Below are 15,464 nucleotides of genomic sequence, written 5' to 3' on the forward strand. Positions count from 1 at the left end.
TGGTACAGCATCCCTGGGTTGAATCCCCAGTACTGGAAAAAAAAAAAAAGAAGAAGAAGAAGAAGAAGGAGTTTGTAAATGTCCACACACTAAATAACATACAAGTGAAGAAACAATATTTTCACATAGAACATAGTGTGACCATGATAAAAGTTCGGTAGCTAAAGGTTTAGTCCCAGTTGATTATCTTCATCAGTTAATGTTAGACAAATCATTACAATAAGATGGTTCACCTCTCAAAATAAAATTAAGTGGTAATGAACAGGTAGACAAAAAAAGAAAGGAACTGGACCAAATCTTAGCTTCTAGGGGCTCATTCATGCTCTATTTTGTGAATGAATCCAGACTCCGACATCTACCTTGGGATCCACTTTACTGCTCATTAGCACCAAAGGAGTTCCAACTCAAACCAATTTTGTTCATCATTAACAATCTAGTAAAAGGTTTGATAATAACCAAGTAAAATTGCACGGTTGAAGTAATTGGCTTAAAATTTACTTCCAGAGACTATTGGTATCATTCACCTGACAGTGCTTGCCCTATTTCCCCCAAGTTTTGGCTATACTGTATACACCAGAGAAATAGATCATGAACAAGGAAGAACTTTACCATCTGAACTTAGGTGAAGGATGACCAAAGAGAATGACTATTTATATGATCACCAGTCATCTAAGGAGACCAGTTATTTGTGAAACACAAGAATCCAAGAAAGAGAAGAAAAAAATGATAATTCTAAAGCTCTTGGAATAAAAAAGTCATATGAACCATATGGTCATATCTTGATACTATTTTATAATAAACTTATTACATTAAACTTACATAAAGTTGATTTTGAAGCACTTCATAACAATTACTGATTCTCGGGCTGGGGATGTGGCTCAAGTGGTAGCGCACTCACCTGGCATGCGTGCGGCCCGGGTTCGATCCTCAGCACCACATACCAACAAAGATGTTGTGTTCGCCGAGAACTAAAAAAAATAAATATTAAAAATTCTCTCTCTCTAAAAAAAAAAAAAAAAAATTACTGATTCTCTACATACCTCTGTAAAGAAAGGCCTTTTTAGCTGAGGAGGGATCTATAATGATAAGCCACATTTCTCTTCTACGTTTCTTGCACGAAAATGCATATACGATCTAAATCTGGGCTGGGGCTCTGGGATAGCACACTTGCCTGGCATGTGTGGGCACTGGGTTCGATTCTTAGCACCACATATAAATAAAATAGGTCTTCCAACAACTTAAAAAAATTTTTTAAAAGATCTAAATCTTGGGGCTGGGGATGTTGCTCAAGTGGTAGCGCGCTCACCTGGCATGCATGTGGCCCGGGTTCGATCCTCAGCACCACATACAAAGTGTTGTGTCCGCCGAAAACTAAAAAATAAATGTAAAAAGAAATTCTCTCTCTCTCTCTCTCACTCTCTCTTAAAAAAAAAAAAAAGATCTAAATCTCACTCATTATGATCGACCACTTTTTATACTGTGTCACAAAATTTTTCAAAACAATATTTCAATTGATCAAAAATTTTAAATATATCTCATCTAGCAATGTAATCATGCAGTTTGCTAATGGTTCAAAGAAAGGGTTTGGTAGTCATTTAAAATTAAAAGTTGTTATGATTAGATAAAATCTAACTGTGGTGATAATATGTGGACTTATTAGTACTCTGCTCTCCGCTGATAACAGAGACCTGGCTGTTGTAGCCTCTACAGTCATGAGGAGAAGGAAGATGAAAACACAAATAAGATGCCATAAATCCAAAAAGGCTGGGAACTGACGTAGTAGAGTAAGCTGTAATGGTAACTGTAATGTAACTGTCATGATCTGGGCAGTACCCCAATCCTACACTACTTAATTTCTTCCAATCTCTCACAACCTAAGCTGGATAAGGAGACAAAATGGTACGTATGCCGTTTTCATTCTTGCTTCTGCCACAGTATTAAAAATTATTACTAATGGAATAAGATAAGCAAATTTTGAGCTTTCCATCTTTTATTAAGAATTGCTGGGCTGGGGATGTGGCTCAAGTGGTAGCACGCTCGCCTGGCATGCGTGCGGCCCGGGTTCGGTCCTCAGCACCACATACCAACAAAGATGCTGTGTCCGCCGAAAACTAAAAAATAAACACTGAAAAAAAAAAAAGAATTGCTATGTTTTATTCCAGGCATTTCATATATTACAGAACTTATTTCATTAAACTTTCTACATATGAAACAAAAGACCAGGTTTCTCATTTCATGGGGAAAGATGACAAGAACAAAAATGGAAAACGTTCAAATTATTTGTAAGGGCTGGAAAATGTGACCTGAGTGTCAACCATACTCATCCACTTGGCTTTTCTCAACATCCAACCCCCTCAGACCTCCTCCTCTCCAAAACATTAAATCCAAACATTACTTCAATTACTTAATATTCTTCTTTGGCACTGGGGGTGTGATTCAGTGGTAGAGTACACACCTACCATGTATGAGACTCTGGTCTGGACATTCTTCTTCAATTTGACAAACATTAATTCAGTTAAAGTCTGATTACTTAATGATTCTAAATAGTAACTCTGGCCACCTAACATGGCAGCTGTGGCTGACCAGGGTCACAAGCTCTTGGCATAGTCCTACCTTCTGAGATGCAGGCTCCAACAGTCTGATCACTGAAGCCACACCTGTCCACCTGCCGTTGGCTAACGGGCTGTGTGCTGTGTGAAGGAAACACTGCACATCCTTGGCATATGCTAAAACTGCCACTGATCAACTTTTCACGAATTTTTAAATGGTCACTGCACCAACAGCTCAGCCTGCTGTTTGCCTGAGGAACTCTGACACTATTATTCTGCCACAGCTGTCAGTAATGGGACACATGTTTCTGAGGGGAGGTAAAATGTACTCTTGGTAGCCAAAGGCAGCAGTGATAGCACTGAAAGAGTTTTCCACTAAAAACAATACACAACCATAAATCAAAGGAGTAACTGCCTCAAGAAGTTTAAACCCACTTTCCTTTCTTTATTGGTAAGAAACGCATAAAAGAACATCCGGTAGGCTGAAAAAATTCTGAACCCAGTGACATCTGTCTATAACTGTTGAGTGGGAATTTGAAAACTGTGAGCAACAGCTTTTGAAAGCTGTACCAAAGTGTCTTTTGAACCTCATGTTCTAACTAGGAACTCACCAGATCAATAGCGAAGACATGAGTGAAGGCTGAGACATCTTTCATAAAAGTTATCCAAAGGACCAAATTCTTAGCCTTAACCAGACATTATTAGATCTGATACTATAAAAACTTTAACCTAGTGGTTCTATTATTCCCATTCCAAAGTGGGAACAGATGCCCACATATTAAGATTACTGAAGAAGCAGACATAATCCCTCACATGATGTTTCCATATCCTTCCACATCCATTATGATATAAAGAATATTTTAAGTGAGAAATATCTTTTCTTGTGTTTTTTTCAAGACAGGATCTTGCTTCATTGTCCAGGCTGGTTTCAAACCCCTGAGCTCAGGCCATCTTCCTGCCTCGCTACACGAGAAGTGAGACCACTGGGGGCACCAGTCTTCATTCTAATATCAAGATAGTTTTTCTCTCAAGGGTGAATATCCTTGAGATACAAAGTACAAACACTGCTATTCCTATTTACTGATGTCAGAAAAATACATTTGATTCTGAGTTAACTATTTAAATTGAAAAAAACAGCATATTTTAAACCTATGAAAAAAAATTTTAATCTTGACCAGTCATCTTCTATGAAAGGAAAATCAGAGCTAAAACATTGGTATAAATCCTAACATGTTAAAGGGACAGTTAAAGAAAAAAGAAAGCCCAAGTTTATCTTTTGGCAGTAATTTTATGAAAATATGGTAATCAATTCAACATTTCTGCTCATAGAATGTATTTATTTTAACTAAATAAGTAGTGGGCTTCTATTTCCTCATCTCCCTGGAACTCCTCCCCTTCCTTAAGTTAAATACACTTCAATTCTCCTTGTGACTCCTCACCTATCCTAGATAGTCTTTGTGAACATTTAAGAGCAGTGCTACACACACGCGTGCGCACACACAGGCATGCACACACATGCCTGGCTAAAGGGTCACCAAATTACCCAAGGTAAACCATACACTTCCTCCAGGAAATCTAAAATCTGAATCTGATGACAGGAGAATGTAACCAGCTAGTGAAGTCCTTTAGACATGGTGACCTAAGCACTACCCACAAACTGGTTCCTGAAGCCTAGATCCTCAGAACGAAGCCGTCAGTCTGCTTCTTCAGAATTTTCTATGCTTATACCCTATCTAAGTGCTATGCCTGCAGCTCTATAACCTGCCTTTTTCACCCAATAATATATCACACACATCTTTCCAGACCAATTAATATAAATGTATATCATTATTTTCAAAGGCTACATGCAATGGACATGTCATAAGCCAATCAATTCCTTACTCAAGGTTATTTCCAGTTCTTTACTATGTATACCTATCTTTGCTAACTTTTCCTTTTATTTCTTACAATAAATTCTTACTAAACATAGACTTTCTGTGTCAAAGGCCATGTACATTTTGCACTTGACACCTTAACAGCAGTTGTCTAGAATGAGTAATTTCCATCTCTACTGTGTCTCAGAGTAAAGGTTTCCCTTCATTTGCACCAGCCCTGAAATTTACCATCATCCTTATTCCTATTCCACAGGGAGATATCCAAACATTAAGATTACCAAAAAAAACAGAATATCATACTTGATATTAAGTTTTAGCAAATCAATTCATGTCCATTTTGGTCTAAATTGCCAGCAAATAACTGAAAACTGATATATTTGTCTGCTCAGGCTGCCATAACAAAAGACAATTATTCCTCAGTACCCACAGAAAATTGGTTCTAGAACCCCCTGTGGATCCCAAAATCCACTTGTGCTCAAAGTCTTTACATAAAATAGCATGTTATTTGCATATAACCAAAGCACATCCTCCATATATTTTATTTTTGAGAGAGAGAGAGAGAGAGGTTTTTTAATATTTATTTTTTAGTTTTTGGTTGAACACAACATCTTTTTTTTTTTTTTTAATGTGGTGCTAAGGATCAAACCCAGTGCCTCACACATGCCAGGCAAGCACGTTACCGCTTGAGCCACATCCCCAGCCCCCATATATTTTAAATCATCTCTAGATTACTTTCAATACCTAACAATGTAAATGCTATGTAAAACATTGCTATACTGTATTGTTCAGGGAATAATGACAAGGGGGAAGTCTAAACATATCTAATATACATGAGATTTTTTTTCCCAAATATTTTCGATCTGGGAAATATTGGTTAAATCTATGAATATGGAACCTGAAGTTACAGAGAGCCAACTGTACCACAGACTGGGTGGCTTAAACTGAGAAACTGATTTCTCAGTTTGGGAGGCAAGAATTCCAAGATCAAGATACCAGCAAGGTAGGTGTCATCCTGGCTTTCTCTCTTGGCTCACAGGGAGTTGTCACCTCAAGGTTCACTCACATGAATTCCTGAGTGGGGGAAGGAGACATGAGCACAAGCCCTCTGGTGTCCTCTTTATAAGGTCACTAATCGACCATGAACTTCCACCCTCATGACCTCAGCTAACATCATTACTTCTAAACGCCCCATCTCCAAATACTATCACACTGGGGACTGGAGCTTCAATATAAGATTTTAGGGGAAGGATCACTAACATTCAGTCCATCACAAATGATATCTTATTTTTTTATTTTAATTTCATTTCTTTTAATGACTAGTGAAATTAAATATTTTAATGTGTTGAACTGTCATTAATTTTCTTTTAAAAGTGGTCTGTTTTAATTCCAAGTCTGAAATATGAAGTATACCAGATAAGCCTAGAACATCTTATTGTATTAGAAAGCAAGGAAGCTATTAGATTACTAAAAACATGTTGGAACTCAGGTGCTAACTTAAGAAAGATGTGTATCTCCAGAGATGAGCAATTTCAGCATCAAAAGACAATTGCTGGGTGCAGTGGTGCACCCTTTAATCCTGGCTACTCTAGTTACTCAGGAGGCTGAGACAAGAGGATTACAAGTTCAAGGCTAGATCCTGTCTCAAAATAAAAGGCTTAGGATGTAGCTCAGTATTAGAACATCCTGATTTCAATCCCAGTGAGGGGAAAAGGGACTGCAAGAGACAACATATGTGCTAAAATAAGGAATAAGGGAGTTCAAAATGATACTAAAGAGAGGAAAATGGGCTGGGGACACAGCGCAGTGGTATTGTACTTGCCTAGCACGACATACGTTCAATCCCAGCCCAAGGTGAAAAAAAGGAAGGAAAAACCCTCATCCATGACCACTGGAGACTGCTATGGGACCAGTTCATGACTTTGAAAACCAGTAAATCAAAAGAAATAAGATTATTTTCTCACCCTTCCTAATCTATGACCAAGGGAGTTAATTATCACATGTCGACTTACCTACTTATATATTGACTTATATATACTTACATATTTCAGCTAATAACTAAGTAGAATGGAAGAATAAGAACATCGCAAAATTTTAATCCTCGTGAATCCACAGATCAAAGTAATGATCAAGAATAGTTGCTGGGCTGGGGCTGTAATTCAGTGGCAGAACACTTGCCTAGCATGTGTGAGGCCCTGGATTCGATCCTCAGCACTACATAAAAATAAATAAATAAAATAAAGGTATTGTGTCCAACTACAACTAAAAAAAGATAAATATTAAAAAAAAGAAGAAAAATTGGAAAGAGCCAGGCATGGTGGAGAACACCTATAATCCCAGCAATTCAGAAGGCTGAGGCAAGAAGATCCCAAGTTCGAGGCCAGCCTCAGGAACTCAGCAGGGCTCTAAGCAACTGTTAAGATGCTGTCTTAAAACTTAAAAAATTAAAATAAAAAAGGGTTGAGGATGTGGCTCAGTGGTTAAGTGCCCTTGGGTTCAATCCTTGGTATTAAAAAAAAAAAAAAACTTGCAAAGAAAAATAAAGACCCTATGGGTAAAAATAAAATAAACTTCGAACAAACTCAGTTGTAGATGGACACAATATCTTTATTTTTGTTCATTTAGTTTGTTTATGTGGTGCAGGGGATGGAACCCAGTTCTCCCTCATGCTAGGCAAGCACTCTACCACTAAGCCACCCCACAGCCCCTCATTTCAGTCTTAATTCAAATAACAACATATAAGATTTCATGACAAAAAGTTTAAATTGAAAGAAATTAGGTTGAGACGTAGCTCAGGGGCAGAGTGCTTGCCTAGCATGCACAAAGTCCTGGGTTTGATCCCCAGCACCACAAAAAAAAAAAACAAAGATCTGTTCATGTCTTTAGCCCATTTATATGTCACATGACAGATATATTTTTCTTTGCAATCTGTCATGTGACATATTATATCATCAAATATCTACTCTGTTCCCTTGACTGCCTGTGGCAGTAGATATTTGATGACATTAAGAAATATTAATTCAGGGCTGGGGTTATGGCCAGTGATAGAGTGCTCGCCTCGCACATGCAAGGCCCTGGGTTCGATCCTCAGCACCACATAAAAATAAACAAATAAAATAAAATTTAAGAAAAAAAGGAAATATTAATTCAGGCTGGGATTATGGCTCAGTGGTAGAGCACTCGCCTAGCATGAGTGAGGCACTGGATTCAATCCTCAGCACCACATAAATGAAGATATTGTGTCTACCTATAACTAAAAAATAAAAAATAACAATATTAATTTGTGTTTCAGTGCTGAAACAGAAACACTCTACCACTTAAGCAAACACTCTACCACTGAGCTACAACCAAAGCCCAGAAATTATTCTTTTAAGGTCAGATAATAGTATTGTGACTTTTTTTGGGGGGGTACCAGGGATTGAACCCAGGGGCACTTAACCACTAAGCCACATCCCCCAGACTGTTTTTTGTTTTTTTTTTAATATTTTATTTAGAGACAGGGTCTTGCTAAGGTTACTTAGAGCCTTGTAAAGTTGCTGGGGCTGGCTTTGAACTTGTGATCCTCTTGCCTCGGCCTTCTCAGCTGCTGGGATTACAAGCAAAGTGCCCAGGTTGTTGTTTATTTTTTTTTTAAGAGAAAGAGAGAATTTTTTAATATTCATTTCTTAGTTTTGGGTGGACATGACATCTTTATTTTATTTTTTTATGTGGTGCTGAGGATCAAACCTAGCGCCCCACGCATTCCAGGAGAGCCCGCTATCGCTTGAGCCACATCCCCAGCCCCAGGTTGTTTTTTTAAGGAGGCTTTTTCTTTTAAAGACAAGCACTTAAATATTTACTGACAAAATTACAAAACAATTTCGTATGATTTAAAATAATCCCAGGATAGGGGAGAAGGAGTATCCTTCAAATAAGACTGGAGATGTTGGGGCTGGGGTTGTGGTTCAGAGGTAGAGCACTCGCCTAGCACGTAGGAGGCCCTGGGTTCGATCCTCAGCACCGCATAAAAATAAATAAAATAAAGGTACTGTGTGCATCTACAACTAAAAAAAAATTAAAAAAAAAAAAGACTGGAGATGTTTAGAACTGCTAAAATTGGATAGCAGACACAATGCTTCATTATACTAATCTCCACTTTTTTAATGTTTAAAATTTCCATAAGAAGGTAAAATTTATGCATAGAATGCTCATAGCCATGAATTTAATCCCCAGAACCACAAAAAGGAAACAAATACTGCTCCTTAGCCCATATTTCTAATGAGGTGCTCAGTTTTCTTATTGATTTTTACAGTTCTACAGCTCTTTGTAAATTAAGATGCTCAATGCATAAGCTGCACATAATTTTCCAGCTTGTCATTTGTCTTTTTGTTCATGCTATTCTTTACTATAGATATTTAAAATTTTGCGGGCTGTCATCTGTACCTGTTATCAAGCCAGTTACAGTGACACACACTATTAATTCCAGGTCCTCAAGAGGCAGAGGCAAGAGGATCAAAAGTTTGAGGCCAACCTGGACAACTTAGTGAGATCCTGCCTCAAAATAAAAATTTAAAGAAAAGGGTTGGGGATGTAGCTCAGAGTCAGAGCTACAAGTACCCCCCAAATACCTCCCCCGCACACACACCAAAAGGAATAAAACTTATCAAATCTTTTACTTTATGAGTTTTTGTTTGGTGTAAAGCTTAGAGGACTTTCCCCATATTAGAATTATATTAACATTTACCTACATTTCCATAGATTTATTTTATTTTAAAGGAGCCCTATATACATGCTTTCCACAAAGCAACATGGATAAAACTTAAGAACATCATGCTAAGTGAAACAAGCCAGTCACAAATGGACAGACACTGTGGTTCCAATTATACAGAGAACCAAGAGTTGTCAGATTCATAAAGTAAAAAAATAGAAGGGTGTTTGCCAGAGAATGTGGGAGAATGGAAAGTTATTATTTAATGGTACAGGATTTCAGTTTGAGAAAATGAAAAATTTTAGATATGCATGGTGGTAATGCTTGCTTGCATAAGAAAAAACATATTTAATGCCATTAAAAGTGATTAAAATCAGGTCTGGGGCTGTAGCTCAGTGGCAGAGCGCTTGCCTGGCATGTGTGAGGCACTGGGTTAGAGCCTCAGCACCACATCAAAAAAATAAATTAAATAAAGGCATGGGGCTAGGGTTATGGCTCAGAGGTAGAACGCTTGCCTCACACATGGAAGGCCCTGGGTTCAATCCTCAACACCATATAAATTTTTATTTATTATTTATTTATATAAATAATAAATAAAATTAAGTTATTTTGTACAACTACAAAAAAATAAATATTTTAAAAAATTTTTTTTAAAACAAAGGCATGCTGGGGCTGGGGTGATAGCTCAGCAGTAGAGTGCTTGCCTAGCACATGTGAGGCCCTGGTTTGATCTTCAGCACCACATACAAATGAATAAATAGAATAAATGTATTAAAAAAATTCCTTCCTTTAAAAAAATAAAAATAAATAAACAATAAAAATATAAAGGCATACCTGTCCATCTATAATTATAAAAAAAAATTTTTTAGGGCTAGGGGTGTGGCTCAGAGGTAGAGCACTCGCCTAAGCATGTGCAAGGCCCTGGGTTCAATCCTCAACACCAAATAAAAATAATTAAATAAAGATATGTGTCCACTAAAAAAATAAATTCAATATTTTTTTAAAAAAAATTTTAAATGGTTAAAATGGTAAGTTTTATGTCATGTATATTTGACCATGTACAAAATCTAGCATGTTAGGGCTGGGTTGTGGCTCGCTCGTGGTATACTTGCCCAGCATGCATGAAGCACTGGCTTCAATTCTCAGCACCACCTAAAAAATATAAAATAAAATATTGTGTCCACCTAAAACTGAAAAATAAATATTTTTTTAAAAAAAGAAAATCTAGTATGTTAAAATTTATTAACTAGATTAACAATGTCCCAGACAAATTTGACTTCTTAATTACATATTCCTTGCAGTCTCATTACAGGCAAACATACAATTTCTGCAAGGCTTTTAGTAATACTGAATCTTCAGCAGGAACCAATGTAATGACTAAATCACAGCATTTCATACCAGAGGTTTCACTCAATTTTTAACTGCATTTTACAGAGCACATGCACAGCTGGGCCACTCAATCTGTCCTCACTCTTTCTTCCTCCATAGAAGAGAACAAGAGAGAGACTTCAAATAATGCTGTAAATGCTTTGGAACACTAAGGCACTGATTGCCACCTAGCTTATCCATGCACACAGGAACCACTCAATAAACCTTTCCAAATCCAGACATTCAGTGTAACCTGCAGCAAACCCAAAAAGAAAACATGGTCTTCATATTCTGTCCTATAAACTACCTAGAGAGGGCTGAAATTTTGCCTGCAAGAAGGCTGCTGTCTCCCCCATTCTTCTATTACTTGAGATCTTAACATTCACAATGGATGTTTCAATTTAAAACTGGTTTCATGTACCACCCATCCTTGTAAGGGTTAAAAAAAATCAATTCAATTTTAGTAGGAAAAATAAGGTGAATAGCCAAATCACTACTCTTATACCTCCATATCAAAACTAGAAAGTTCAAAGTGATGCATCCTTTCTAAATAAAGAGGACTGTATTTAAAAATATACAGTAGTAAATACATTATGTTATTTCTCAGGCACATGAGCAATCATAATCATGGTTTTCTACTCTTCTTCCATGTCCTAAAAACTTTAATGTGTTAAAAACATTTTTCCCTATATTACTCCCTTCTAACTCAATACTACACACCTCCCCAATGTGAAAAAGAAACTGCTACTTCCACAGTCCTCTTAAAAACTGTTAATGGAAATTCTCATTCTTAGTATAATAACTTTCATACAAATTACCATTTTTTAAATTGAGGGATTAAACATCAGATTTGGCTATTCAATAACACGTACTATCATTTCCACACAGCAGACTATTACAAAAAAGGGGGACGAGTGTGAATTTCCCATTCTGAATGTGGCTATCACTGTACAAGTTGAGATCAACTCCAAACTCTGGACTGCAGTATGGCTAAGTGCAAGTTCCCTGTCACTTCACACTCATCCCAAACTGGAACTGCAGCAAGCCAACACTGCTGGACCTGGAGAGAACTCTCCAGGACCACAGCACCATTCTTGCAGTCTTGCCTGCAAGAAGTAAATTCCAAATAGCTGAGGAATGGAGACCCCAGATACGAGAAGAAAAACAAAGAAAGGGAATTCTAGACGGATCTTTACACTCTTCAAAACCCTTAGAGACAATTTCCTCTGTGCTAAAACCTGCCTACTAAAGGGGGGGGGGGGGGGTCCCCGTATAGAAAAACCCGGGAAACGGTTCCCTGGCCAGGGATAATGATTATCCCCAGGGGAAGAAGTCTTACCAGACTTTCGGATCACCTGGGCGAATTAGCCGGCAGGATGAACAGGTCCCTCCCTAAGGGGCATCAAGCTCAGAGAGAGGGCATCACCCTAATTTCTCTCCACAAAGCCAGATGGCCCTCATCTTCTCAACCATGAAGTGCCGTCGTGACAGGAGGAGGAGACGACTCCCTGCTAATTGCCCCAAGCGGGTCAAACTTTGCATCGGCATGATGCACTGGGTTTTGAGGCACAGGGAAGGAGGAAGGGTTGGTACAGGGAGCGGAATCTCCGCGATTTGCCAGAGGAAACAGCAGGCTCCAGACAGCATTAGCGCCGGGATTTCCATGCAGCTGCCACGACAGGTGACCGGGCCGCTTTGCAGACACCCCGCTCGCTCCCCGGGCTTCACCGAAGGTGGGGCGGGCAGGAAGGGGAAGGAAGGAGGGAGACTGGACCGAGGACGGGAGGTGGGCAGAGCAGGGAGGGAAAGCCACTCCATCCCGACGGTGCGGCGGCCAGGGGGAGCACAGCCCCGTCTCCCCGGGGAAATCGTTTTAAGGGATTTTCTGTCTCCACAATTAAGAAGAAAAAAATGGCTCCAAGCCAAACGCCTCCTGATTTACACACACACACACACACACACACACGCACGCACGCACACCCCGAGCTCCGCTTTCGCACCATTTTCTCACGGGCTCGAACAAAAGGCTACCCAGCAAACCCGCAGCCACGGCCGCCCGGGGCCGGGTCAGACGCCCTCGGCGCCGCGCCCTCGGCCCGAGTGCAGACGGCCCACCCGCCAGCCCGGCCCCGCGCCGCCAGCCCCGCCCGCCGCGCCCACCACGCCCGCCGGCGCCGGGCCCGCGGGGACACTCGCCGGGGCCCCGGGGCGCTCCGAGCCGGCGCCCCTCCCGCGGGACGGCGCGGCACCCCTGCCCGCCGCGACCGGAGACAGCAGCCCCCGTGCTGCCTCACCTCCCGCGCCGTGGCGGCGGCCCCGCGCCTCTCCGCGCCTCTCCGCCTCCGCCTCCAGCAGCCCCGCCGCCGCCGCCGCCGCCTCCCCCCGCGTCTCGGCCGAAGTCTCCGCCTCCCTCGGCCGCCGCCGCCGCCGCCGCCGCCGCCGCCGCCGGCCCGGCTGCGCGCCACGTGACCGCGCCACGTGACCCGGCGCGGCGAGCGGCGCCTCCCGGGCCAGCCCGCCCGCCTGCCTGGACCCGCGCCGCTGGCCGTTGGCGCTGCCCGGGCGGTTGGCGCTGCCCTGCCGCGCGCGAGACGGTCTCGGCCCCCGTCCCCCAACCACCCGGTCCCCCAACTCCACCGCGCTCACCTGGCGCGCGACTGGAAACGGAGCCACTGCCAGCCGGGCCACCCGCCTCCACCCGCGAGACCCCCAGCCTCGGCAGCCTCCCGCCCGCCACTCGCGCGCGCGCACACACACGCACACTCGCGCGCGCGCACCCGACAGCGGTCTCCCCTGGACCACAGCTGTACCCAGGCTGCACGACGGCCAGACGATGCCTAGCGTGGTCTTCGGAGCCTTGCGAATGTGAAAAACCCTCACACCCCACAACGTCAGGATCTGTGTGCTGTCCTGACTTCAGTGGGGCCGGAAGTGGACATCACGTAGTGCCTCCAATTGAGAGCCATTAGAGAGCACGGGTTTGCTCATACTATGAGCCAGCGTGGCTTCCCATGAAAACAGTCGTTGAAATGCCTTCGATGATGATGATGATCTCACTTCGAGGATCTCTTTTCCAGTTGGTCTTACGGAGAAAGGAGTTGATAGTGTCATTTTAACTTACACAGGCAAGAACTCAGACCCTTTCCCCACATTAAAATTGATATTTTGATAGGAATGAAAACTTCAGTCATTTTTCCTTCATTTTTCATCCTTACAAAGAAAAGGCATTGCTGATTGTGGGACTGTTCTCATATGTATAGTTTAAAAGAGAAGATCCAGCATCCTTTCTTCCTTGAATTGAGGCACAGTTAAGAATAGTAGACACTCTGCAAGTGCTCAGCAGAGTTTTCTATTTGCCTATCCGCATAAATTCAAATCAGTTTCAGATTAAGAATTACTGCTTCTGCGAATTTGGTCAGAAAGAAGGAAGTTGGACTCAATCTGTCAAATTATAAAATTCCATACCTGCAATTTTTAAAATGTCGACAGATGCTACCTAGCTATCTTTATCTTTAAAAAGGCAATTTTAGGCCAACGTGGTGGCACAAACATGTAATCCCAGCTATTCAGAGCCTGAAGCAGGAGGATAGTAACTTGGAGACCAGTCCATCCAGGGCTTTGGGAAACCCTGTCTCAAAACAATAAAAAGGACTGAGGATGTAGCTCCGTGGTAGAGCACCTCTAGGTTCAATATCTAGTACCATAAAAAAAAAATCAGCAATTTTAAAACAATATTACTTCATATATGAGTTCATATAAACAACATATTTGATAGAAGTACTAATTCACCATTATTTCATAACAATATATGCACCCCTAAACTAAATTTTAAAATATTTAAGAAACAAAACTACATTCAGATTTTAGAGTACCTTGAATATAAAAAGATAATTCTTGGGGCTGGGGATGTGGCTCAAGCGGTAGCGCGCTCGCCTGGCATGCGTGCGGCCCGGGTTCGATCCTCAGCACCACATACAAAGATGTTGTGTCCACCGAGAACTAAAAATAAAAAATAAAAAAGAAAAAAAAAAGATAATTCTTAACGAGTGTCATTACTACAGTGCTTCAGTTTAATGCTCCATAAAATTCTACATCCTGTGGGGAAAACAAAATTTACAGTTTCTAAGCAGAATTACTTTAAAAATACATATATAACATTTTATAGCTTTATTTTATTTATTTTTTTATATAGGGATGAGGATCAAACCCAGTGAGTGCCTCACACATTAGGCAAGTGCTCTATCACTGAGCCACAATCCCAGCCCTAAAATACATATATAACATTTTTAAAGTACTTCTCTCTCTCTCCCTTCCCCTTTCCCTCCTTCCCACCCCCACACAGCGATCAGCAATTAGAAACCTGGAGCAAATTATGAAACTTCTGAAACTGAGGATGAAAGATGAAAACACAGTTGAAGAACTTTCTTGAACCAACAAATACCATCTATATATAACAGTAAATTATTTAATACCATCAAGACATTTCTCTTCTGCAAAATAAAAACACCTTGAAACTACTCTTTTGCTAGCACCATAATTTTTCATATATTTCCTTTTACTGTTCTGTTCCATTTCTCTCAGTAGCTGCCTTCTAGCCCTTACTTTCTTTCTACCATCTTAGAGATCTACTCCCTTCCTCTGCATTTTCAGAAGCAAAATGGTTTGCTTAAGACCTTTAATTTAGAGGCTGGGGCTGGGCCTCAGTGGTAAAGTGTTTGCCTTGCACTGGGTTCAATCCTCTGCACTACATGAAAATAAACAAAGATACTATGTGTTCATCTACAACTAAAAACAAAAACTTTTTTAAAGACCTTTAGCTTCGGGGCTGGGATTGTGGCTTAGTGGTAGAGTGCTCACCTAGCTTGTGTGAGGCCCTGGGTTCAATCCCCAGCACCACATAAAAATAAATAAATAAAGATATTGTGTCCAACTACAACTAAAAAATAAATATATAAGAGATTCATTTATAATAATTTGATAAATCTGTTG

At 40.7% G+C, this 15,464-nt stretch overlaps 1 protein-coding gene across 7 annotated transcripts in view; it reads right to left on the reverse strand.

The window, feature by feature from the left end:
- Positions 1-13,220, reverse strand: part of Tulp4 (TUB like protein 4) — a 220,620-nt gene extending 207,400 nt beyond the window's left edge. For 4 of the 7 annotated variants that reach the window (XR_013424719.1, XM_078018816.1, XM_078018820.1 and 1 more), the window contains exon 1: positions 12,770-12,903. The gene's annotated coding sequence lies outside the window, so the exon portion shown is untranslated. Of the gene's footprint in view, positions 1-898; positions 969-1,306; positions 1,372-12,769; positions 12,904-13,121 lie in introns of those variants that run through there. The other 3 variants (XM_078018818.1, XM_078018819.1, XM_078018817.1) reach the window with 3 other exon arrangements.
- Between the last annotated feature and the right edge of the window lie 2,244 nt (positions 13,221-15,464).

The sequence above is a fragment of the Ictidomys tridecemlineatus genome, chromosome 8, assembly GCF_052094955.1.
Source record: "Ictidomys tridecemlineatus isolate mIctTri1 chromosome 8, mIctTri1.hap1, whole genome shotgun sequence".
NCBI classification, from domain to species: domain Eukaryota; kingdom Metazoa; phylum Chordata; class Mammalia; order Rodentia; family Sciuridae; genus Ictidomys; species Ictidomys tridecemlineatus.